At 38.6% G+C, this 26067-nt stretch overlaps 1 long non-coding RNA gene across 1 annotated transcript in view; it reads right to left on the bottom strand.

Annotated features, from left to right (window-relative positions):
* Positions 1-16857: 16857 nt before the first annotated feature.
* The window catches only part of LOC110268298 (uncharacterized), a 65867-nt gene continuing 56657 nt past the window's right edge, over positions 16858-26067 (bottom strand). The window contains exon 4 of the long non-coding RNA XR_015907025.1: positions 16858-16919. This is a non-coding gene — a long non-coding RNA (uncharacterized LOC110268298). The remainder of the gene's footprint in view (positions 16920-26067) is intronic.

Consider the following 26067-nt stretch of genomic DNA (forward strand, 5'->3'; position numbering starts at 1 on the left):
GGTTCCGGGACGCCGAAGCCAATCTTAGAACTTCACATCGATACAGAATATTCAAGCCCTGACAAATTAAATAACTTAAACCATAAACCATAAACCAGGGTTATCTAACCTAGGAAATCTCTAACTAATACTAAACCACACCGCTGTATCCCACAGCCTTCGCCAACTACCCTCCACGCGACCCATCGCCATTGCCTTCATATCCTCCTCAACACCAGACAATCACAGATAATGTAAGCAAGTAAAGCACAGATAGTATTCATATATAACAAGTAACTCAAGAAGCAAGTATGCATGTTATACAATTAGGAAAACTCAAGTAATCAAAGCAAACAAGCACATAAAAGATGCATATGATGAATGTCTATCCTATTGGCTCGTGATATCACTTGTTGGTCCATAAATGCCAACCCGACACATCCTTTTGGATGTAGCTTTTCTGCCACGCCCACGGATATAGTGCTAGGAACACTCTATTGACCCACGGATATAGTGCCAGGCACACTCTATTCACCCACGGATATAATTCCGGGCACTCGCATGCGTAATCCAAGGATATAGTGCCTAGCACACTCTTGCAGCAGAAAAGGTTATTAATTATAATTCATTTTCAGGGACATAGTACTCTGCACACTATCATGCTTAACCCAAAGATATAGTGCCTGGCACTCTTTCAACATTCAACAAGTTCATCATTCTTTTCTGAGTCCTCAACTCATCAAAACCATCATCAACTTTCCATTCTGAACTCGTTAGTTCATCAGTTTCTCAATTCGTTGTCAGTAATCACCAAGTTCACTACTCTTCCTTGTCTCTCAACCAAAACCCATCATTAATACACCAGAAACCTAAACCTCCGTTTTCTAACTTTTCAAAGTAAAACCCAAATTAAATCTCCTAGAACCTTTCCCATGTTTTGGTACCCGAAAATAAACCAAAGAATCTTAAATAGGTGTCATAGAAGTTTACAACCTTGTTGGGAAGGTGAAATAGTTAAAAACAAGATTTTAGTTGAAAAATAGGGCATGTGCGACACATAAGGGTGTGCGCGCGCAAGCCCAAGAAAGTTTTCAAATGTGTGCGTACGCATAGAGGTGTGTGGTGCACGAAATTGTGATCATCAATGGCGCCAACAACTTGGTTCGCACAATTGTAATCTTAACTCTTTATCATAACTCTGCACAACTAACCAGCAAGTTCACTGGGTCGTCCAAGTAATAAACCTTACGTGAGTAAGGGTCGATCCCACGGAGATTGTCGGCTTGAAGCAAGCTATGGTCATCTTGTAAATCTCAGTCAGGCGGATTCAAATGGTTATGGAGGATTGATAATTAAAAGATGAATAAAACATAAAATAAGATAGAGATACTTATGTAATTCATTGGTGAGAATTTTAGATAAGCGTATGAAGATGCTTTGTTCCTTCTGAACTTCTGCTTTCCTATTGTCTTCATCCAATCATTCATACTCCTTTCCATGGCAAGCTTATGTTGGGTTTCACCGTTGTCAATGGCTACCTCCCGTCCTCTCAATGAAAATGGTCCAAATGCACTGTCACCGCACGGCTAATCAGCTGTTGGTTCTCGATCATGTTGGAATAGGATCCATTAATCCTTTTGCGTCTGTCACTACGCCCAACACTCGCGAGTTTGAAGCTCGTCATAGTCATTCCTTCCCAGATCATACTCGGAATACCACAGACAAGGTTTAGACTTCTTGGATCTTGATGACAAGTCATCTTAGCCCATTTTAGCTAGTCTTTTTCTTTTGTTTTCATTAGAATTATGCACTTTCTTAAGCTACAAGCAAGCTAATTGAGTAGATTTTCATGTTTCCCTTGATTGAACCAACCATATGTGAATTCATGCCATTTCATGAGGTTTTGAACTATATTTGTTGCATATTGTGGAAGATTGAATACCTCATGATTTTGAGCAAAACTTTGATTAGTTTGGTTGATCAATGATAGGTGAAGAAGGCTTGGAGAAAGGTTGAAGCAAAGAGGAATGGCTAGGAGTGAAGAGAGGACAATGGAATAAGTGAAAATTGAACCGGGTTGCATGAAGTTAGCCCCAACGTTAGCCCCCTAACTTGGAGGCTAACGTTGGGCATATGAATCACTCTTTGGAAGTAGCCAACGTTAGCTCCAACGTTAGCCCCCTAACTTGGAGGCTAACGTTGGAACTTGAGAGTTTCTCCCTGGGCTACCAACGTTTGCGCCAACGTTAGCCCCCTAACTTGGAGGCTAACGTTGGCACTTAAATCACAATGGGGGAGTAGGCAACGTTTGCGCCAACGTTAGCCCCCTAACGTGGAGGCTAACGTTGGCACCAATCACACCAAGCAAGGCCAACGTTAGGGTCAAAGTTAGACCCCTAACGTTGGCGCCAACGTCTAAACCAGAAGAATGTGGTTTGCTGATATGAAAAGTTAGGGTCAAAGTTAGACCCCTAACTTTGACCCTAACGTTGAAGACCAACGTTGGCTAACTCCATTTCCGGTTCAATTGGTTCACTTCGGTTCTTCTTCAATCTTCAAGAGCAATCAACCAAGGCCTCTTTCAACCCAATTCCACCAAGAACAAAGGCCCAACTCAAGGCTTGAAGATCATTTTGGAAAGTGTATAAATAGGATAGAATTCAATTTGTTTAGAGAGCTTTTTGGGGAGAGTTTTCTTTTAGAGCTTTCCTTTTAGAATTTTCATAAGAGTTTTTGGGAAGCTTTTGTCACTGAGTGAACTTTAATTTCTTGTTTTCATTTGCTTTCAATTTCATTTTACTTTTGTCTTGGATCTTGGATTGGAGAATTGAAGAAATTCTGTTTCAATCTCAATCTTGGATCTCTCTGTTTATTTACTGCTTAATTGAAATTCCGTTTCTGTTACTTACTTCATCTATTCTCTTTGCAATTTACAATTTCCTTGCTATTGTTCTTGTTGGATCTAGGAAGGCATTGAGATCTAGACTTGGTTTTCTAGTCTCTGGGTCCTGAGATCTAAATTCTCATTTCAATTCTCTGTTTAATGCTTTCATTGTTCATTTACTTTGCTGTTATAAGATCCGGTTCAATCCCAACTCCCTTTTCCTCTTCTGTTTGATGCAATTTAGTTTTCCCTTGTTTAAATTCTGCAAATCCTCATCCCAATCCCCTTTACTTTTCAAGCAATTTACATTTCTTGCACTTTAAGATTCTGCGATTTACATTTCTTGCACTTTAAGTTTCTGTCATTTAATTTCTTGTCCTTTAAGTTTCAGCAATTTACTTTCCCGCTCTCTTTAATTTCATGCAATTTACATTCTGCAAATCACAAATCACCCAACCAACACTTGATTCGCTTGACTAAATCAACCACTAAACTAAAATTGCTCAATCCTTCAATCCCTGTGGGATCGACCTCACTTCCGTGAGTTTTTATTACTTGATACGACCCGGTACACTTGCCGGTTAGTTTTGGGTGTTTTGGTAGAAATTCGTTTCTCATCAAAATATCTCATCAAGTTTTTGGCGCCGTTGCCGGGGATTGAATAGATTGACAATGATTAAGTGAGGTGGTGATCTAGATCAAGCATTTTTTTTCTTTTCTGTTTCTTTAATTTTTGACTTGCACACTAACTGTTTGAGACTTTGTCTCTACTAACCCCCACTGCACTCAAGCTACAGAATGCTCTGTGCATCTTTGCTGTTTTGGTTGTATGACATGAACTAAGAGAGAGTTCTCCATCTCTGGAATTTCTGAAGAAGGGCACCAAGAAATGGAGGAGACAGTAAGGAAGTCCATAGTGAGAGGAGAAAAGCTGAGGCACTATGATTTTCAGCCTCCATGATCAAAGAATGAAGGATGTCAAGCTAGTGACAATAAAGAAGCGCTTTGTTGGGAGGCAACCCAACCTGAGGTAGTTTTCTTTTCATAGCTATTTTAATAAAAAGGTTAATTAGTTTTATCTATATTGCAAGAAGCTAAGTTTGGTGTTGCACACCAAAACAATCTAAGGGAGAATGAAAGATTCTAAGTTTGGTGTTTCACCAAAATCCCATCATAAAACACATTCTCAATTTCTGCATAATGCTGGCTTCAAGCATGTTGTATAAACTAGTTAACTATTCTGCTGTTTCCTAGTTTTCAGTTTTGTCATTTTTGAAAAAGAAAAAGAGTTTTACACATGGTTAATCTAATGCATTGGCAAGGTACTAAGTTTGGTGTGCCCACACCAAAGTAAGTACAAAAGCCACAAATAAATCATGCAAGCTAACCATTTTTCAAGTGCTTGGGGAACAAGCAACTTTCAATATCATTGCAGAGGTCCATACAAACTGTTGGAAGGATTAAGCATCATCAACCAAAGAAACAAAAGATGAACATGAAGGCCAGCAATGATGATGATGAGAAGAAGGAAAGAAAGTAAACTTCAACAGGTTGTATTGTTAAGTCATTGTTTTGCATTAAATATTGCTGTGATTGAGAGTTGGATTGTATCCTGATCTACCCTGCCTGTCTGCATAGTATAGTTTCTTTTCTATTTACCCCTGCCTGCATACATAGTATAATTTCTTTCTTTATAATTCAATAAGCAAGATGTTTGATCATTCACAACATTCTTATCTTCAAAACTTGTTTGCACTCAATTTCCAAGAAATGCATCACATGAAAGTTCTTTGAAAAGAAGGATTGAGGAATTAAACAATTTTGAGGCAAGCAAAAGATTAGGAGAAGTGGTGGTTCTGGTTATACGATTTTGTACTGAGGTTGCATGCTTGTGAAAACTTGCATGGGAGCTCATAGGCGGGACATGAAGTTCAAAGAAGTATTGTGGAGATTCTCAAAAATCTATTGATCCAAGAAGCAGCAAACAAAACAAAAGAAAGAAAAGAAAATACAAAAACAAAAAGAACATGGTCCAAGGCTCTGAGCATCAATTACTAGGCAGAAAAGAAAGAAGAAACAATGACTCAAAGAGTTGTTAGCCTAGTAAAATGCTTGTGGTTGAAGTGTGTCAAGGAAAGAGGCTTGAGCAAGTAAATCCTTAGGGGTGCTTTAACACCTAATACCTTAAAACCAACTGGTTTAGGAGTATTGATTGAAAGCTTATCTAAAGAGCCGCTTTGAGACATGATACTTAGAGTCGAGACCAAGGCACAGAAACTATAAGCTGCTTCAAGGTGATTACACATAAAGAGATCTCCATGGTACCATTTGGATGAAAATCCTAAGACCTACGACTCCCAATATGTAAGGACTAGTGAGCACTGAAACCCTTGCATAAGCATATGATTTAGAATTTATCCCACTGATACTTGATCACTTCACTCACTGCACTTTACAAGTGTTCCTCAATCCATCTTAATTGAAAGAACCTTGGAGCATAAATCTATTTCTTGCTTGGGGACAAGCAAGCTTTAAGTTTGGTGTTGTGATGACAAGTCATCTTAGCCCATTTTAGCTAGTCTTTTTCTTTTGTTTTCATTAGAATTATGCACTTTCTTAAGCTACAAGCAAGCTGATTGAGTAGATTTTCATGTTTCCCTTGATTGAACCAACCATATGTGAATTCATGCCATTTCATGAGGTTTTGAACTATATTTGTTGCATATTGTGGAAGATTGAATACCTCATGATTTTGAGCAAAACTTTGATTAGTTTGGTTGATCAATGATAGGTGAAGAAGGCTTGGAGAAAGGTTGAAGCAAAGAGGAATGGCTAGGAGTGAAGAGAGGACAATGGAATAAGTGAAAATTGAACCGGGTTGCATGAAGTTAGCCCCAACGTTAGCCCCCTAACTTGGAGGCTAACGTTGGGCATATGAATCACTCTTTGGAAGTAGCCAACGTTAGCTCCAACGTTAGCCCCCTAACTTGGAGGCTAACGTTGGAACTTGAGAGTTTCTCCCTGGGCTACCAACGTTTGCGCCAACGTTAGCCCCCTAACTTGGAGGCTAACGTTGGCACTTAAATCACAATGGGGGAGTAGGCAACGTTTGCGCCAACGTTAGCCCCCTAACGTGGAGGCTAACGTTGGCACCAATCACACCAAGCAAGGCCAACGTTAGGGTCAAAGTTAGACCCCTAACGTTGGCGCCAACGTCTAAACCAGAAGAATGTGGTTTGCTGATATGAAAAGTTAGGGTCAAAGTTAGACCCCTAACTTTGACCCTAACGTTGAAGACCAACGTTGGCTAACTCCATTTCCGGTTCAATTGGTTCACTTCGGTTCTTCTTCAATCTTCAAGAGCAATCAACCAAGGCCTCTTTCAACCCAATTCCACCAAGAACAAAGGCCCAACTCAAGGCTTGAAGATCATTTTGGAAAGTGTATAAATAGGATAGAATTCAATTTGTTTAGAGAGCTTTTTGGGGAGAGTTTTCTTTTAGAGCTTTCCTTTTAGAATTTTCATAAGAGTTTTTGGGAAGCTTTTGTCACTGAGTGAACTTTAATTTCTTGTTTTCATTTGCTTTCAATTTCATTTTACTTTTGTCTTGGATCTTGGATTGGAGAATTGAAGAAATTCTGTTTCAATCTCAATCTTGGATCTCTCTGTTTATTTACTGCTTAATTGAAATTCCGTTTCTGTTACTTACTTCATCTATTCTCTTTGCAATTTACAATTTCCTTGCTATTGTTCTTGTTGGATCTAGGAAGGCATTGAGATCTAGACTTGGTTTTCTAGTCTCTGGGTCCTGAGATCTAAATTCTCATTTCAATTCTCTGTTTAATGCTTTCATTGTTCATTTACTTTGCTGTTATAAGATCCGGTTCAATCCCAACTCCCTTTTCCTCTTCTGTTTGATGCAATTTAGTTTTCCCTTGTTTAAATTCTGCAAATCCTCATCCCAATCCCCTTTACTTTTCAAGCAATTTACATTTCTTGCACTTTAAGATTCTGCGATTTACATTTCTTGCACTTTAAGTTTCTGTCATTTAATTTCTTGTCCTTTAAGTTTCAGCAATTTACTTTCCCGCTCTCTTTAATTTCATGCAATTTACATTCTGCAAATCACAAATCACCCAACCAACACTTGATTCGCTTGACTAAATCAACCACTAAACTAAAATTGCTCAATCCTTCAATCCCTGTGGGATCGACCTCACTTCCGTGAGTTTTTATTACTTGATACGACCCGGTACACTTGCCGGTTAGTTTTGGGTGTTTTGGTAGAAATTCGTTTCTCATCAAAATATCTCATCAGATCTCAAGAATGCTGCCAATTGATTCTAGCCTATACCACGAAAACTCTGATCTCACGGAATGGAAGGCTCAGTTGTCAGGCGAGGCAACCATGCGTCATGAACCAGTAGGCTAAGAGATACGCACTCAAGCTATTGTAAGTAGAACGGAAGTGGTTGTCAGGCACGCCTTCATAGGTGAGAATGATGATGAGTGTCACGGATCATCACCTTCTTCAGATTGAAGAACGAGTGTATATCTTAGAGAAGAAATAGGCTTGAGTTGAATAGAAAAACAATAGTACTTTGCATTAATTCATGAAGAACAGCAGAGCTCCACACCTTAATCTATGGTGTGTAGAAACTCCACCGTTGAAAATACAAAAGTGATAATGGTGGTCATTGGCTTCGACCCCAGAGAGGGAACCAGAAGAACCAAGATGAAAATACAATAGCAAAAGGTCCTATTTATAGAGAACTAGTAGCCTAGGGTTTACAGAGATAAGTAATTTATGCAGAAATCTTCTTCCGGGCCCACTTGGTGTGTGCTTGGGCTGATCTTTGAAGCTTTCACATGTAGAGACTTTTCTTGGAGTTAAACGCCAGCTTTTGTGCCGGTTTGGGCATTTAACTCCAACTTTCATGCAAGTTCTGGCGTTTTGACGCCAGAATTTTTATGCTGACTTGAAACGCCGGTTTGGGCCATTAAATCTCAGGAAAAGTATGAACTATTATATATTGCTGGAAAGCTCAGGATGTCTACTTTCCAACGCAATTAAGAGCGCGCCAATTGGGCTTCTGTAGCTCCAGAAAATCCATTTCGAGTGCAGGGATGTCAAAATCTAACAGCATCTGCAGTCCTTTTTCAGCCTCTGAATCAGATTTTTGCTCAGGTCCCTCAATTTCAGCCAGAAAATACCTGAAATCACAGAAAAACACACAAACTCATAGTAAAGTCCAGAAATGTGATTTTTATTTAAAAACTAATAAAAATATAATAAAAAGAAACTAAAACATACTAAAAACGTACTAAAAATAATGCCAAAAAGCGTATAAATTATCCGCTCATCACAACACCAAACTTAAATTGTTGCTTGTCCCCAAGCAACCAAAAACAAAGTAGGATAAAAAGAAGATAATATACAATGAATTCCAAAAACATCTATGAAGATCAGTCTTAATTAGATGAGCGGGGCTATTAGCTTTTTGCTTCTGAACAGTTTTGGCATCTCACTTTATCCCTTGAAGTTCAGAATGATTGGCATCTATAGGAACTCAGAATTCAGATAGTGTTATTGATTCTCCTAGTTCAATATGTTGATTCTTGAACACAGTTACTTTATGAGTCTTGGCCGTGACCCTAAGCATTTTGTTTTCCAGTATTACCACCGGATACATAAATGCCACAGACACATAACTGGGTGAACCTTTTCAGATTGTGACTTAGCTTTGATAGAGCCCCCAATTAGAGGTGTCCAGAGCTCTTAAGCACACTCTTTTTGCTTTGGACCACGACTTTAACCGCTCAGTCTCAAGCTTTCACTTGACACCTTCACGCCACAAGCACATGGTTAGGGACAGCTTGGGTTAGTCGCTTAGGCCAGAATTTTCTTCCTGTGAGCCCTCCTATCCATTGATGCTCAAAGCCTTGGATCCTTTTTATTTCACCCTTGCCTTTTGGTTTAAAGGGCTATTGGCTTTTTCTGCTTGCTTTTTCCTTTTCTTTCTTTTTCTTTCTTTTTTTGCAAGCTTTTCACTGCTTTTTCTTGCTTCAAGAATCATTTTTATGATTTTTCAGATTATCAATAACATTTCTCCTTTTCCATTATTCTTTCAAGAGCCAAAAATTTTAATATTCATGGACAACAAATTCAAAAATATGCACTGTTCAAGCATTCATTCAGAAAAACAAAAAGTATTGCCACCACATCAAAATAATTAATCTGTTTTAAAATTCAAAATTCATGTACTTCTTTTTCTTTTTCAGAAAACATTTTTTTATTTAAGAGAGGTGATGGATTCATAGGACATTCATAGCTTTAAGACATAGACACTAAGACACTAATGATCATGTAATAAAGACACAAACATAGATAAACCTAAAGCATAATTTTTGAAAAACAGAAAAATAAAGAACAAGGAAATTAAAGAACAGGTCCACCTTAGTGATGGCGGCTTGTTCTTCGTCTTGAAGATCTTATAGAGTGCTTGAGCTCCTCAATGTCTCTTCCTTGCCTTTGTTGCTCCTCCCTCATGACTCTTTGGTCTTCTCTAATTTTATGGAGGAAAATAGAATGCTCTTGGTGCTCCACCCTTAGTTGTCCCATATTGGAACTCAATTCTCCTAGGGAGGTGTTAATTTGCTCCCAATAATTTTGCGGAGGAAAGTGCATCCCTTGAGGCATCTCAGGGACTTCATGATGAGGAATTTCCTCATGCTCCTGTCCATGAGTGGGATCTCTTGTTTGCTCCATCCTTTTCTTAGTGATGGGCTTGTCCTCATCAATGAGGATGTCTTCCTCTATGTCAATTCCAGCTGAATTGCAGAGGTGACAAATGAGATGAGGGAAGGCTAACCTTTCCAAAGTAGAGGACTTGTCCGCCACCTTGTAGAGTTCTAGGGATATAACCTCATGAACTTCTACTTCCTCTCTAATCATGATGCTATGGATCATGATGGCCCGGCTATAGTAACTTCAGACCGGTTACTAGTGGGAATGATTGAGCGTTGGATGAACTCCAACCATCCCCTAGCAACAGGCTTGAGGTCATGCCTTCTTAGTTGAACCGGCTTCCCTCTTGAATCTCTCTTCCATTGAGCGCCCTCTTCACAAATGTCTATGAGGACTTGGTCCAACCTTTGATCAAAGTTGACCCTTCTAGTGTAAGGATATGCATTACCTTGCATCATGGGCAAGTTGAATGCCAACCTTACATTTTTTGGACTGAAATCTAAGCATTTGCCCCGAACCATTGTAAGCCAATTCTTAGGGTCCGGGTTCACACTTTGATCATGGTTCTTGGTGATCCATGCATTGGCATAGAACTCTTGAACCATTAAGATCCCGACTTGTTGAATGGGGTTGGTGAGAATTTCCCAACCTCTTCTTCGAATCTCATGTCGGATCTCCGGATATTCACCCTTTTTGAGCTTGAAAGGGACCTCGGGGATCACCTTTTTCTTGGCCACAACTTTATAGAAGTGGTCTTGATGCACCCTTGAGATGAATATCTCCATCTCCCATGACTCGGAGGTGGAAGCTTTTGCCTTCCCTTTCTTCTTTCTAGAGGTTTCTCTGGCCTTTGGTGCCATAAATGGTTATGGAAAAATAAAAAGCAACGCTTTTACCACACCAAACTTAGAAGGTTTTCTCGTCCTCGAGCAAAAGAAGAAAGAAAAGAGTAGAAGAAGAGAATGGAGGAGATAGAGGGGATTTTGTGGTTCGGTCAAGGGGGAGAAGTAGTGTGTATGATGTGTGAAAATGAAGGAGTGAAGATGGGTTTATATAGGAGTGGAGAGAGGAGTAGGGTTCGGCCATGTATGGGTGGGTTTGGGAGGGAAAGTGGTTTGAATTTGAATGGTGAGGTAAGTGGGGTTTTATGATGGATGGATGTGGATTTGTGAAGAGATTATGGAGAAGAGGGTAGGATTTGATAGGTGAGGGGTATGTGGGGAAGAGGTATTGAGGTGATTGGTGGAGGGTATTTGGGGAAGGTTGTTATGGAGTGGTGTGAAGAAGAGAGAGAGAGAGATGAAGTAGGTGGGGATCCTGTAGGATCCACAGATCCTGAGGTGTCAAGGATTTCTCATCCCTGCACCATGTGGCGTGTAAACGCCCCCATGATTGCTAATCCTGGCGTTAAATGCCAGGTTGCTGCCTATTTCTGGCATTTAACGCCAGCTTTTCTCTCCTTTCTGGCATTTAACGCCAGCTCTGTGCCCATTTCTGGCATTAAACGCCCAGAATGGTGCCAGACTGGGTGTTTAACGCCCATTCTGCTACCCTTACTGGCGTTTAAATGCCAGTAAGCTTCTCCTCCAGGGTGTGCTATTTTTAATACTATTTTTCATTCTGTTTTTGCTTTTTCGGTTGTTTTTGTGACTTCACATGATCATTAACCTACATAAAATATAAAATAACAATGGAAAATAAATAGATATAATAAAATTGGGTTGCCTCCCAACAAGCGCTTCTTTAATGTCAGTAGCTTGACAGTGGGCTCTCATGGAGCCTTACAGATACTCAGAGCATGATGATGGCCTCCCAACACCAAACTTAGAGTTTGAATGTGGGGGCTCTATTTGACTCTGCACTGAGTGAAGCTTTTCATGCTTCCTCTCCATGGTTACAGAGGGATATCCTTGAGCTTTAAACACAAGGGAGTCCTCATTCACTTGAAGGACCAATTCTCCTCTGTCAACATCAATCACAGCTTTTGCTATGGCTAGGAAGGGTCTGCCAAGGATGATGGATTCATCCATACACTTTCCAGTGTCTAGGATTATGAAATCAACAGGGATGTAGTGGTCTTCAATCTTTACCAAGACATCCTCTACAAGTCCATAAGCCTATTTTCTTGAATTGTCTACCATTTCTAGTGAGATTCTTGCAGCTTGTACCTCAAGGATCCCTAGCTTCTCCATTACAGAGAGAGGCATGAGGTTTATGCTTGACCCTAGGTCACACAGAGCCTTCTTAAAGGTCATGGTGCTTATGGTACAAGGTATTGAGAACTTTCCAGGATCCTGTCTCTTCTGAGGTAATCTCTGCCTAGTCAAGTCATCCAGTTCTTTAGTGAGCAAGGGGGGTTCATCCTCCCAAGTCTCATTACCAAATAACTTGGAATTTAACTTCATGATTGCTCCAAGGTACTTAGCAACTTGCTCTTCAGTAACATCTTCATCCTCTTTAGAGGAAGAATACTCATCAGAGCTCATGAATGGCAGAAGTAAATTCAATGGAATCTCTATGGTCTTTGTATGAGCCTCAGATTCCCATGGTTCCTCATTAGGGAACTTCTTGGAGGCCAGTGGACATCCATTGAGGTCTTCCTCAGTGAAAATCACTGCCTCTTCCTCCTCTCCAAGTTCGGCCGAGTGGGTAATGTTGATGGCCTTGCACTCTCTTTTTGGATTCTCTTCTGTATTGCTTGGGAGAGTACTAGGAGGGAGTTCAGTAATTTTCTTACTCAGCTGATCCACTTGTGCCTCCAAATTTCTAATGGAGGATCTTGTTTCATTCATGAAACTTTGAGTGGTTTTAATTAGATCAGAGACTATGGTTGCTAAGTCAGAATGGCTCTGCTTAGAATTCTCTGTCTGTTGCTGAGAAGATGATGGAAAAGGCTTGCTATTGTTAAACCTATTTTTTCCACCATTACTGTTGTTGAAGCCTTGTTGAGGCCTCTGTTGGTCCTTCCATGAGAGATTTAGGTGATTTCTCCATGAAGGATTATAGGTGTTTCCATAGGGTTCTCCCATGTAATTCACCTCTTCCATTGCTGGGTTCTCAGGATCATAAGCTTTTTCTTCAGATGAAGCTTCTTTGGTACTGCCTGTTGCTGCTTGCATTCCAGACAGACTCTAAGAAATCATATTGACTTGCTGAGTCAATATTTTGTTTTGAGCCAATATGGCATTCAGAGTGTCGATCTCAAGAACTCCTTTCTTCTGATTCGTCCCATTATTCACAAGATTCCTTTCAGAAGTGTACATGAATTGGTTATTTGAAACCATTTCAATGAGTTCCTGAGCTTCTGCAGGCGTCTTCTTCAGATGAAGAGATCCTTCAGCAGAGCTGTCCAATGACATCTTGGACAGTTCAGACAGACCATCATAGAAGATACCTATGATGCTCCACTCTGAAAGCATGTCAGAAGGACACCTTCTAATCAATTGCTTGTATCTTTCCCAAGCTTCATAGAGTGATTCACCTTCCTTCTATCTGAAGGTTTGGACTTCTACTCTAAGCTTACTCAATTTTTGAGGTGGAAAGAACTTTGCCAAGAAGGCATTGACTAGCTTTTCCCAAGAGTTCAGGCTTTCCTTAGGTTGTAAATTCAACCATATCCTAGCTCTATCTCTTACAGCAAAAGGGAAGAGCATAAGTTTTTAGACCTCAGGGTCAACCCCATTGGTCTTGACAGTGTCACAGATTTGCAAGAATTCAGCTAAGAACTGATGAGGATCTTCTAATGGAAGTCCATGAAACTTGCAATTCTGTTGCATTAGAGAAACTAATTGAGGTTTAAGCTCAAAGTTGTTTGCTCCAATGGCAGGGATTGAGATGCTTCTCCCATAGAAGTCGGGAGTAGGTGCAGTAAAGTCACCAAGCACCTTCCTTGCATTGTTGGCATTGTTGTTGTTTTCGGCTGCCATGGCTTCTTCTTGTTTGAAAAGCTCTATTAGGTCCTCTACAGAGAGTTGTACTTTAGCTTCTCTTAGCTTTCTCTTCAAGGTCCTTTCAGGTTCAGGATCAGCCTCAACAAGAATGTCTTTGTCCTTACTCCTGCTCTTATGAAAGAGAGAGAAGAAGAAAGTATGGAATCCTCTATGTTACAGTATAGAGATTCCTTGAGATGTCAGAGGAAAAGAAGAATAGAAGGAGGAGGTAGAGAGGAGAGAATTCGAACTTATAGAGAGAGGTAGTCTGAATTGCACATTAAGGAAGAGTGATAGTCCCTTAAATAGAAAAATGTGAGAAGGGGGGAAGAATTTTCGAAAACAAATTAAAAAGATTTTGAAATAATTAAAAGAAATTTTGAAAAATTGATTGATGATTTTCGAAAATTAAAGTTTGAGAAAGTAGTTAAGTGATTTTGAAAAAGATTTTGAAATTAGAAATAAAAAAGATATGATTGAAAATTATTTTGAAAAAGATGTGATGGAGAAGATATGATTGAAAATCAAATGAAAAAAAAGAAAGTTTTAAAATTAAAGTTGATTACTTGACTAACAAGAAATTAGAAGATATGATTCTAGAATTTAAAATTTGATCCTTTCTTAATAGGCAAGTAACAACTTGAAAATTTTGAATTAAATCATTAATTATAGCAAGGATTTTCGAAAATAGAAAAAAAATATAAAATGGAAAGAAATTAATTTTGAAAAGATATGATTGAAAAGATATGATTTGAAAAAGATTTGATTTTGAAAAATTATGAAAATTTGCAAAAGATTTGAATTAAAAACAAAATCTTACCTCTTGTGCCATCCTGGCGTTAAATGCCCAGAATGGTATCCATTCTGGCGTTTAACGCCCAAAATACTACCCTTTTGGCCGTTTAACGCCCAGCCAGGTACCCTGGCTGGCATTTAAACGCCAGTTTTCCTTTTTCACTGGGCGTTTTGAACGCCCAGCTTTTTCTGTGTAATTCCTTTGCTGCATGTTCTGAATCTTCAATTTTCTGTATTATTAACTTGAGAAGACATAATTTTGAAAATTTTTTTTTGAGTTTTTTTTAATGATGAGAAACAACAAAATGAAACGAATCATGGAAAACTAAGATCAAATAAACAAAGCATGTAAGACACCAAACTAAGAAATTTTCATATTAGAAACACCAACAGATTGAGAATGCATATGAGAAACAACTAAACACACAAAACAAGAGAATTTAAAGATCAGAGCAAGGAAATCATCAAGAACATCTTGAAGATTAATGAAGAACATAATGCATGTAATTTTTGAAAATTAGAAGAATGCAATTGACACCAAACTTAAAATTAGACACTAGACTCAAACAAGAAACATAAAATATTTTTTATTTTAAGATTTGAAAAAAAAAATTTTGGTGATTTTTCGAAAGTTATTTGGAAAAGAAAATGAAAGGATTCAAAATTTTTAATAAGAATTCCAGGAATCATACAATGTTAGTCTAAAACTCCGGTCCAGGAATTAGACATGGCTTACTAGCCAGCCAAGCTTTAGCAGATCATTACTTTCAATAGCAAAGTTGATGGAAAACAATAAGCTCTTGTGATGATAAGTTGAAACCTCGGTCCAAAAGTTTAGACATGGTTTCACAACCAGCCAGACTTCAACAAATCATCATGAAACTCTAGAATTCATTCTTAAAAACTATGAAGAACAGAATAGAAATTTTTTTTTGTATTTTTGAAATTTTTTTTCCAAAATAAAAGGTAAAAAGCTTAAACATAAAATAAAATTACCTAATCTAAGCAACAAGATGAACCGTCAATTGTCCAAACTCGAACAATCCCCGGCAACGGCGCCAAAAACTTGGTGCACGAAATTGTGATCATCAATGGCGCCAACAACTTGGTACGCACAATTGTAATCTCAACTCTTTATCACAACTCCGCACAACTAACCAGCAAGTGCACTGGGTCGTACAAGTAATAAACCTTACGTGAGTAAGGGTCGATCCCACGGAGATTGTCGGCTTGAAGCAAGCTATGGTCATCCTGTAAATCTCAGTCAGGCGGATTCAAATGGTTATGGAGGATGATAACTAAAAGATGAATAAAACATAAAATAAGATAGAGATACTTATGTAATTCATTGGTGAGAATTTCAGATAAGCGTATGAAGATGCTTTGTTCCTTCTGAACTTCTGCTTTCCTATTGTCTTCATCCAATCATTCATACTCCTTTCCATGGCAAGCTTATGTTGGGTTTCACCGTTGTCAATGGCTACCTCCCATCCTCTCAGTGAAAATGGTCCAAATGCACTGTCACCGCATGGCTAATCAGCTGTTAGTTCTCGATCATGTTGGAATAAGATCCATTGATCCTTTTGCGTCTATCACTACGTCCAACACTCGCGAGTTTGAAGCTCGTCACAGTCATTCCTTCCCAGATCCTACTCGGAATACCACAAAAAAGGTTTAGACTTTCTGGATCTCAAGAATGCTTCCAATTGATTCTAGCCTATACCACAAAGACTCTGATCTCACGGAATGGAAGGCTCGGTTGTCAGGCGAGGCAACCATGCGTCATGAACCAGGAGGCTAAGAGATACGCACTCAAGCTATTGTAAGTAGAACGGAAGTGGTTGTTAGGCACACGTTCATAGGTGAGAATGATGATGAGTGTCACAGATCATCACCTTCTTCAGGTTGAAGAACGAGTGTATATCTTAGAGAAGAAATAGGCTTGAGTTGAATAGAAAAACAATAGTACTTTGCATTAATTCATGAAGAACAGTAGAGCTCCACATCTTAATCTATGGTGTGTAGAAACTCCACCGTTGAAAATACAAAAGTGATAATGGTGGTCATTGGCTTCGGCCCCAAAGAGGGAACCAGAAGAACCAAGATGAAAATACAATAGCAAAAGATCCTATTTATAGAGAACTAGTAGCCTAGGGTTTACAGAGATAAGTAATTAATGCAGAAATCTTCTTCTGGGCCCACTTGGTGTGTGCTTGGGCTGAGCTTTGAAGCTTTCATATGTAGAGACTTTTCTTGGAGTTAAACGCCAGCTTTTGTGCCAGTTTGGGCGTTTAACTCCAGCTTTCATGCCAGTTATGGCGTTTTGACGCCAGAATTTTTATGCTGACTTGGAACACCTGTTTAGGCCATCAAATCTCGGGCAAAGTATGGACTATTATATATTGCTGGAAAGCCCAGGATGTCTACTTTCCAATGCAATTAAGAGCGCACTAATTGGGCTTCTGTAGCTCCCAAAAATCTACTTCGAGTGCAGGGAGGTCAGAATCCAACAGCATCTGCAGTCCTTTTTCAGCCTCTGAATCAGATTTTTGCTCAGGTCCCTCAATTTCAGCCAGAAAATACCTGAAATCACAGAAAAACACATAAACTCATAGTAAAGTCTAGAAATGTGATTTTTATTTAAAAACTAATAAAAATATAATAAAAACTAACTAAAACATACTAAAAATAATGCCAAAAAGCGTATAAATTATCCACTTATCAGTGTGCGTACGCACAGGTAGTAAAATTTTCAACTCTGTTCATCCACACAAGGCTTACGAACACCCTCAACAGAGTGCACCTTCCAACATGTGTGTGCGCACAAATTGCAAAACTTCATTGGTTGGGTGCGCACACAGGTCGTGCTATCGCTCTCAACAGCCAGCCTTCCCCTTTGTGTGCATGCGCACAGGTTCAGAAACTGACAGGGGTGTGCATGCACACAAGGCTGTGCGTGTGCACACAAACCAGAAATCACAAATTCTGCAGCATGCACAGAATTTAGATTTTGACACCAAAATTTGAATGATCATAACTTCCTCTACAAAATTCCATTTCTTACAAAATTTATATCCATTTAAAGAGTTTTCAATGAACTTTAATTTAAAGAAAACTTCCACAAATTTTGAAAACTGAGGCTCAATTTATAATCCGTCAAAGTTTACCAAAAAATCTATTTTTACCAAAAACCTTAAAACTCAAATTCACCAAATCTCTCAATTCAAAACCAATTATTCACAACCCAAAATACTAGACTCACTCAAGAATCCATACCAAATATTTCTCAACCATATCAACCATTCAATCATATAAACCATTTAATACTCACCTCATCCAACTCTAAATTCAACCTAACATCACATCCAATTTCCTTAATACCACCATTCAAATTCTCAACAATAATCAATGCTACAAGTATCAATTCTTTCATTCTATTATCATCAATCAATCCATTCAATTCATCAAAACACCTCACTCATTTACTTTCAACATGAATCACAATAACCAATAATCAAAATCATCATCAACATCTGAGATCATCAAAAACACTCATAATCATCATCAACCATCAACAACATCAACAATCACTACAAATTCTCATAAAACTCCCATCCTTATCAACATTCACATTACTACAATCAACATACACACTCATCAACATCAACCCACATCATAATATATCAGTAACACCCATAATCATCAATATCCTTCAACAAGCATCATAAACATATATTATACATTCCAACATTTCCTATAATCCTCTTCATCATACAACATAATTTCATAATTAATTAGGCATACACCAACATCATTCAATCCTATCTTATAGTCCACTAGCCTAAGTTTCTAGAAACATTACATATTACATAAAGAAAATCAAAACCATACCTTGGCCGATTATCCTTCACTCACGAAACCACCAAAAAGCCAAGACAACTCCAAAAAGTACCAAAGCTCAACTAACAACACATTTATCACCAATTAAAACCTAGAAACCACAACATACAACACTACAAGGGTTTATGAGGAACTTTAGCTTGTCCAAAGAGGATTGGGGTAATTTTCAACAATTGTCCGCTACTAGAGATCACCTAAACAAGCAAAACCACAAAATCTACTCAAAAACCATAACCCAAAAATGCAGAAATCTAGGGCTGGAAACTGGAGCTTGAGATTTGAGTTCTTACCATATTTTCTTAGATAGAAATGAAGAGCTTGACAAGAGCTTCGCGTGACCGCAAATGGCTCGTCAATCAGAGTTTCGTAGCTCAAGTTATGGTCACCGGAAGGTGAATGTGAGTAGTAACCAAACTTTCACCTCTCCTCTCTTCTCAGCTGCGCCCCCTTCTTCAAAATGAAGTGGAATGGACTGAAATGCTCATTAAATGAGCATATATATGTTGGGCCTTGGGCCCGGTCCAACCGTGTAGTGTTTTTAGTTCGTTATGCCCACTTTGGGCCTAAACCTTTAAGATTAGTGTCCGGTTTTCAATTCTAAATTATTTTTATCCTTTCAAAACAATAAATCAACTTTCAAAATCTTATTTTCCCAAAATACGCGGTAGTAGACAGACTAGAGCCGGTATTGCCAGCTTAAGCTCCAGTACACCTTTTTTACAAAAACTTTTTGAAAAATATACATTTTCCAACTCAGAAAAATTCATTGAAATCAAATTTCACCTTTATATTTTCAAATTAAAACTTCTAAAATTTGAATCTATTCCAATTATTTTTATTAAAACGATTTTACGTGAAAAACACCAGTTCTTACATTCTCCCCTCCTAATAAAATCTTTGCCCTCGAAAATTCGAATCACGCGATATACATATTTATGTATATATTCTTCACGAAGCATTCTACTATCAACGTTATCAACCCAAGAAGTTGCCAAAGCATCTCATTCACTATCATCCCACCGTGTCAATGTTCTCTCTCGTCTTCCACTGCGTCACTCTGATTATCGTCATTCTGAATCCAAAAATTTTCCTTAAACCAAATACCGATTTTGTAATATTTTTCAAAACCTTTAAAACAAGTTCAATCTAAATGAGTCCATTGTTAAAACCTTCTCAAAAGAGTCAAAAATGATTTATTTGTAAATCAATCACTTTAAAATATGATTTTTCTAAATTCATTTAAATCCTTAAATCAGAACCTTTCAATTTGAATTCCTTTTTGATAAGTCAAATGTTAGACCAAAATCACAAATTAGGAAAATCTTGGAACTCACTTTTTCTGTAAACTATATTATTCAAACTAAGAGTTTCGACTGAGCTTCAAAACCAATTCATTTAAACTAAAGTTCCACGACATATTTTAAAAGACATTCTAAACCTTAAAACCGTAAAATCATAGTTGAAAACCGCAAAAGCGTCAGTTAGTACTTCTGTTGCCACTAGTGCTGAACCGCACCATCACCCATGCAGAGAGCCCACAAGATTTCTTGTCATGCCTGATAACCATTCCAGCATGTCCACTCTGACTCATCTTCATTTAAGAATCCGGATTACTCAGCTACGTACATCAAAAGTCTTCTTCTCCATCGGTCCCTCTAACGAATTTCTAAGTTCGACCAAACTTATGACAACCTTCCATAAGATAAAACTAAGCCAATTGGGTCCTAATAACATATCACAACAACTTTATGTGCTTAACTCTTATCAGTGGATCCGATTCCGTCGACTCTCCTGCATCCCTAGTGAAATCTCGGCCTGGTTGCTGACTCCTACCCACATCTCGGTTCCTCCCTCAACGGCAGTTCCTAGCAAGGTGCCTTGGCAATTTGCAAGTATAGCATCGACCATTTTCCTTTGCCATGTGGAACTGAGCATTGTTGTTTCTTCTAAAATCCCCTTGTCCTCGAAGATGCTGAGGAGTGTGTTCATTTCTATTAAAGTTCTGTCTCCTTGGTCCAAGGTAATCACCACATCCTCGATTAGTGTTTCCTCCATGAGTGTCCCTTGACGAGGCTATCGTCTTTGCATATTCCTCAACCACTCTCGCCTTGTTCACAAGATCGGAGAAGGTCTGAATCTCCAAAGGAGCAACAACAGTCATGATGTTATCCTTCAAGCCCCTTTGATACTTGATGCACTTCCAACTTTTATAGCTCTCCATGGCACCCTGATACGCCCTAGAGAACCTACCGAGCTCTTTAAATTGGCTAGTATAGTCTGCCACAGACAAGGAACCTTGCTTCAGCTGCATAAGCTCCATCTCCTTCGCTTCCCTAGCAGATTCAGGAAAGTACTTCTTGTAGAAAGTTATTTGGAATACATTCGAAGGGATTTCTGCATTCGGAAGTCACAGCAACTGGCACCCTCTTTGCCACCAATACTGAGCTTCTCCCAAAAGCTGATACACAGCAAACTCCACATACTGGTTGTTTGGAACATGTTGTGCTTGTAACGCATGCTCCATGGCCTGGAACCAATTATCCACTTCCGTAGGATTGGAACCTCTGAAACTTGGTGGCAAAAACGAAGCCAAAGTCATTGGAGCACCTCCCAAGTCATTACCGTCTCCTTCCCCATTTTCGTTCCCATTTCCATTACCGTTCCCGTTTCCCACCGGTTAACCCAACCTCTGCACAACTTGCAGAGTCGTAGCAGCATTCGCCTCCATGGTATTTGCAAGATTCGCCATTGCCACTATGAACTCGGCATGGTTATCGGCCGGTTGCGCATTTCTACTCTCAGCTCGTGAACGTGTATGACCTCGTCTGTGAGTGGCCATTAGGGTTCCTGTCTACACCAAACAATCGATATCAAGGTGATCAGTCTCAATATAAAAGGCCTAGTACTTTAATTATCCCAAACAGGCACTCACAAACAAGCATTCTATGCAATATCAAGTAGATAACCTAATACCATCAAAGAAAAAGACACACAGAGTATGTAGTGAAGCACAATCGGTCCATCCCTCAGGCTCACGAGGACGAACCACTCTAATACCACTAAATGTAACACCCTAATTACCCTAAGCCTTACCTCATGTCGTAAAGCAAAGGTTAATAAATGGTTACGACAATTATAAGGCTTATACATATTATGTAGAAAGAAATAATATATTCTAGAAGCCCGATGAAAGATTAAACTCAACAACAGAGTTTGAAAAGTGCAAAACATTCACAGGAAGCTACAAGCGTAAAAGATAACATACACTATGTGAGATAGCAAGATATATGTAGTTATATAAGAGTATAATAACCATAAGATACTAGTCTAACCCTACAGAGTTTAGGCCGACTAATTAAATACAGGCATATAGAGTTTTGAAAGTAAAACAGCTTATACAGTATCTCTCTCTCAAAGTAAGCCTCTAGGAAAAATAAATACATATAGTGAGAGTACTAATAAAAATAAATCAAATGACTCCAAAACGTGATAAAGATCCTCTGCTCAGTCACCGTCAAGCAACTCATCGTGGTGGGTCGCGACCTGCATCTGAAAAACAATAACAGAATATGGTATGAGAACCAGAGGTTCTCAGTATGGTAACATTGCCCAATAATGTAAGATATAAGATTTCGGGACGCCGAAAGCAATCCTAGAACTTCACATCGATACAGAATATTCACGCCTTGACAAATTAAATAACATAAACCATAAACCATAAACCAAGGTTATCTAACTTAGGGAATCTCTAACTAATACTAAACCACACCAATGTATCTCACAGCCTTCGCCAACCTACCCTCCACGCAACGCATCGCCATCGCCTTCCTATCCTCCTCAACACCAGACAATCACAGCTAATGCAAGCAAGTAAAACACAGATAGTATTCATATATAACAAGTAACTCAAGAAGCAAGTAGGCATGTTATACAATCAGGCAAACTCAAGTAATCAAAGCAAACAAGCACATAAGAGATGCATATGATGAATGTCTATCCTATTGGCTCGTGATATCACTTGTCGGTCCATAAATGCAAACCTGACTCATCCTTTCGGATGTAGCTTTCTGCCACGCCCACGGATATAGTGTCGGGCACACTCTATTGACCCACGGATATAGTGCCGGGCATACTCGCATGCATAACCTAAGGATATAGTACCTAGCACACTCTTGCAGCAGAAAAGGTTATTAATCATAATTCATTCTGAAGGACATAGTACCCTGCACATTATCATGCTTAACCCAAGGATATAGTGTCTGACACACTTTCAACATTCAACAACTTCATCATTCTTTTCTGAGTCCTCAACTCTTCATAACCATCATCAACTTTTCATTCTGAACTCGTTACTTCATCAGTTTCTCAATTCGTTGTCAGTAATCACCAAGTTCACTACTCTTCCTTCTCTCTCAACCAAAACTCATCATCAATACACCAGAAACCTAAACCTCCATTCTCTAACTTTTCAAAGTAAAACCCAAATTAAATCTCCTAGAACCTTTCCCATGTTTTGGTACCCGAAAATAAGCCAAAGAATCTTAAATAGGTGTCAGAGAAGTTTACAACCTTGTTGGGAAGGTGAAACAGTTAAAAACAAGATTTTAGGATAAAAACAAAGCATATGCGTATGCACAGGTAGTAAAATTTTCAACTCTGTTCATCCGCACAAGGCGTGCGAACGCCCTCAACAGAGTGCACCTTCCAACGTGTGCGTACACACAGGGCTGTGCGTGCACACAGGGCTGTGCGTGCGCACAGATTGCAAAACTTCGTTGGTTGTGTGCGCACACAGGTCGTGCTAGCGCTCTCAACAGCAAGCCTTCCCCTGTGTGTACGTGCGCACAGGTTCAAAAACTCACAGGGGTGTGCATGCGCACAAGGCTGTGCGTGTGCACACAAACCAGAAATCACAAATTCTGCAGCATGCACAGAATTTAGATTTTGACACCAAAATTTGAATGATCATAACTTCCTCTACAAAATTACATTTCTTACAAAATTTATATTCATTTAAAGAGTTTTCAATGAACTTTAATTTAAAGAAAACTTCCATAAATTTTGAAAACTAAGGCTCAAGTTATGATCCGTCAAAGTTTACCAAAAATCTGTTTTTACCAAAAACCTTAAAACTCAATTTCACCAAATCTCTCGATTCAAAACCAATTATTCACAACCCAAAATACTAGACTCACTCAAGAATCAGTACCAAATATTTCTCAACCACATCAACCATTCAATCATATAAACCACATCAACCATTCAATCATATCCAACTCTAAATTCAACCTAACATCGCATCCAATTTCCTTAATACCACCATTCAAATTCTCAACAATAATCAATGCGACAATTATCAATTCTTTCATTCTATTATCGTCAATCAATCCATTCAATTCATCAAAATACCTCACTCATTTACTTTCAACATGAACCACAATAACCAATAATCAAAATCATCATCAGCATCCGAAATCATCATAAACACTCAAAATCATCATCAACCATCAACAACATCAACAATCACTACAAATCCTCATAAAACACCCATCCTTCAACAATAGTCATCAAGTAACCTCAATATTAGCAATCCTTATAAACATTAACATTACCACAATCAACATACACACTCATCAACATCAACCTACATCATAATATATCATTAACACCCATAATAATCAAAATCCTTCAACAAGCATCATAAACATATATTATACATTCCAACATTTCCTATAATAGTCTTCATCATACAACATAATTTCATAATTAATTAGGCATACACCAACATTATTCAATCCTATCTTATGGTCCACTAGCCTAAGTTTCCAGAAACATTACATATTACATAAAGAAAACCGAAACCATACTTTGGTCGATTATCCTCCATGCACAAAACCACCAAAAAGCCAAGACAACTCCAAAAAGCACCAAAGCTCAACTAACAACACATATATCACCAAAATTAAAACCTAGAAACCACAACATACAACACTACAAGGGTTTATGAGAAACTTTACCTTGTCCAAAGAGAATTGGGGCAATTTTCAACGATTACCCGCTATTAGAGATCACCTAAACAAGCAAAATCACAAAATCTACTCAAAAACCATAACCCAAAAATGCAAAAATCTAGGGCTGGAAACTGGAGCTTGAGATTCGAGTTATTACCAGATTTTCTTAGATATAAATGAAAAGCTTGACGAGAGCTTCGGGTGACTGCAAACAGCTCGTCAATCAGAGTTCCGTAGCTCAAGTTATGGTCACTGGAAGGTGGATGTGAATAGTAACCAAACTTTCACCTCTCCTCTCTTCTCAGCTGCGCCCCCTTCTTCAAAATAAAGTAGAATGGCTGAAATGCTCATTAAATGAGCATATATATGTTGGGCCTTGGGCCCGGTCCAACCGCGTAGCGTTTTTGGTTCGTTTGGCCCACTTTGTGCCTAAACCTTTAAGATTAGTGCCTGGTTTTCAATTCTAAATTATTTTTATCCTTTCAATACAATAAATCAACTTTCAAAATCTTATTTTTCCAAAATACGTGGTACTAGACAGACTAGACTCGGTATTGCCAGCTTAAGCGCCAGTACGCCTTTTTTACAAAAACTTTTCGAAAAAGATACATTTTTCAACTCAGAAAAATTCATTGAAATCAATTTTCACCTTTATATTTTCAAATTAAAACTTCTAAAATTTGAATCTATTCCAGGCATTAGAATTATTATTTTTATTAAAATGGTTTTACCCCAGTTCTTACACAAAATCTGAGACTCATTGTGGTTGCCTGGCAAGGTTTGTAGTTCATTTTGTGGCTTACACTGGAAGATGACATATGGTTTTGTTTGTTGAATCGCACAATCATGATTGCCTTGATCCTAGGTTAGTTGGTTTCCTTCCTACAGATAGAAAAATGGTTGAAGCTAGTGCTAGTTAAACGAATAACATGAAGGATGCAGGCTGATGAGCGGATATTTTATACGCTTTTTGGGGTTAATTTCATATAGTTTTTAGTATGTTTTAGTTAGTTTTTAGTTTATTTCCATTAGTTTTTAGGAAAAATTCATATTTCTGGACTTTACTATGAGTTGTGTGTTTTTCTGTAATTTTAGGTATTTTTCTGGCTGAAATTGAGGGAGCTGAGCAAATTTCTGATTCAGGCTGAAAAAGGACTGCTGATGCTGTTGGATTCTGACCTCCCTGCACTCAAAGTAGATTTTCTAGAGCTACAGAACTCGAAATGGCGTGCTTCCAATTGATTTAGAAAGTAGACATCTAGGGCTTTCCAGCAATATATAATAGTCCATACTTTGCTCAAGGATAGACGACGTAAACCGGCGTTCAACACCAGTTCTCTGCCCAATTCTGGCGTTCAGCGCCAGAAAAGGATTAAAAGTTGGAGTTCAACGCCAGAAATGGATCCAAACCTGGCGTTGAACGCCCAAAATGGCCTTATGCACGTGAATTGCTTAAGTCTCAGCCCCAGCACATACCAAGTGGGCCCCAGAAGTGGATCTCTGCACCATCTGTCATAGTCTACTCACTCTTTGTAAACCTAGGCTACTAGTTTAGTATAAAAACAACTTTTAGAGACTTATTTTGTATCTCATAATATTTTAGATCAAAACTTTGTTTTCTTTGACGGCATGAGTCTCTAAACTCCATTGTTGGGGGTGAGGAGCTCTGCTGTGTCTCGATGAATTAATGCAAGTATTTCTGTTTTCCATTCAAACACGCTTGTTCCTATCTAAGATGTTCATTCGCGCTTAAATGTGATGGAGGTGATGATCTGTGACACTCATCACCTTCCTCAAACTATGAACGTATGCCTGACAAC

Source organism: Arachis ipaensis, chromosome B10 (genome assembly GCF_059453495.1).
Source record: "Arachis ipaensis isolate K30076 ecotype BB chromosome B10, ASM5945349v1, whole genome shotgun sequence".
Classification (NCBI taxonomy): Eukaryota; Viridiplantae; Streptophyta; class Magnoliopsida; order Fabales; family Fabaceae; genus Arachis; species Arachis ipaensis.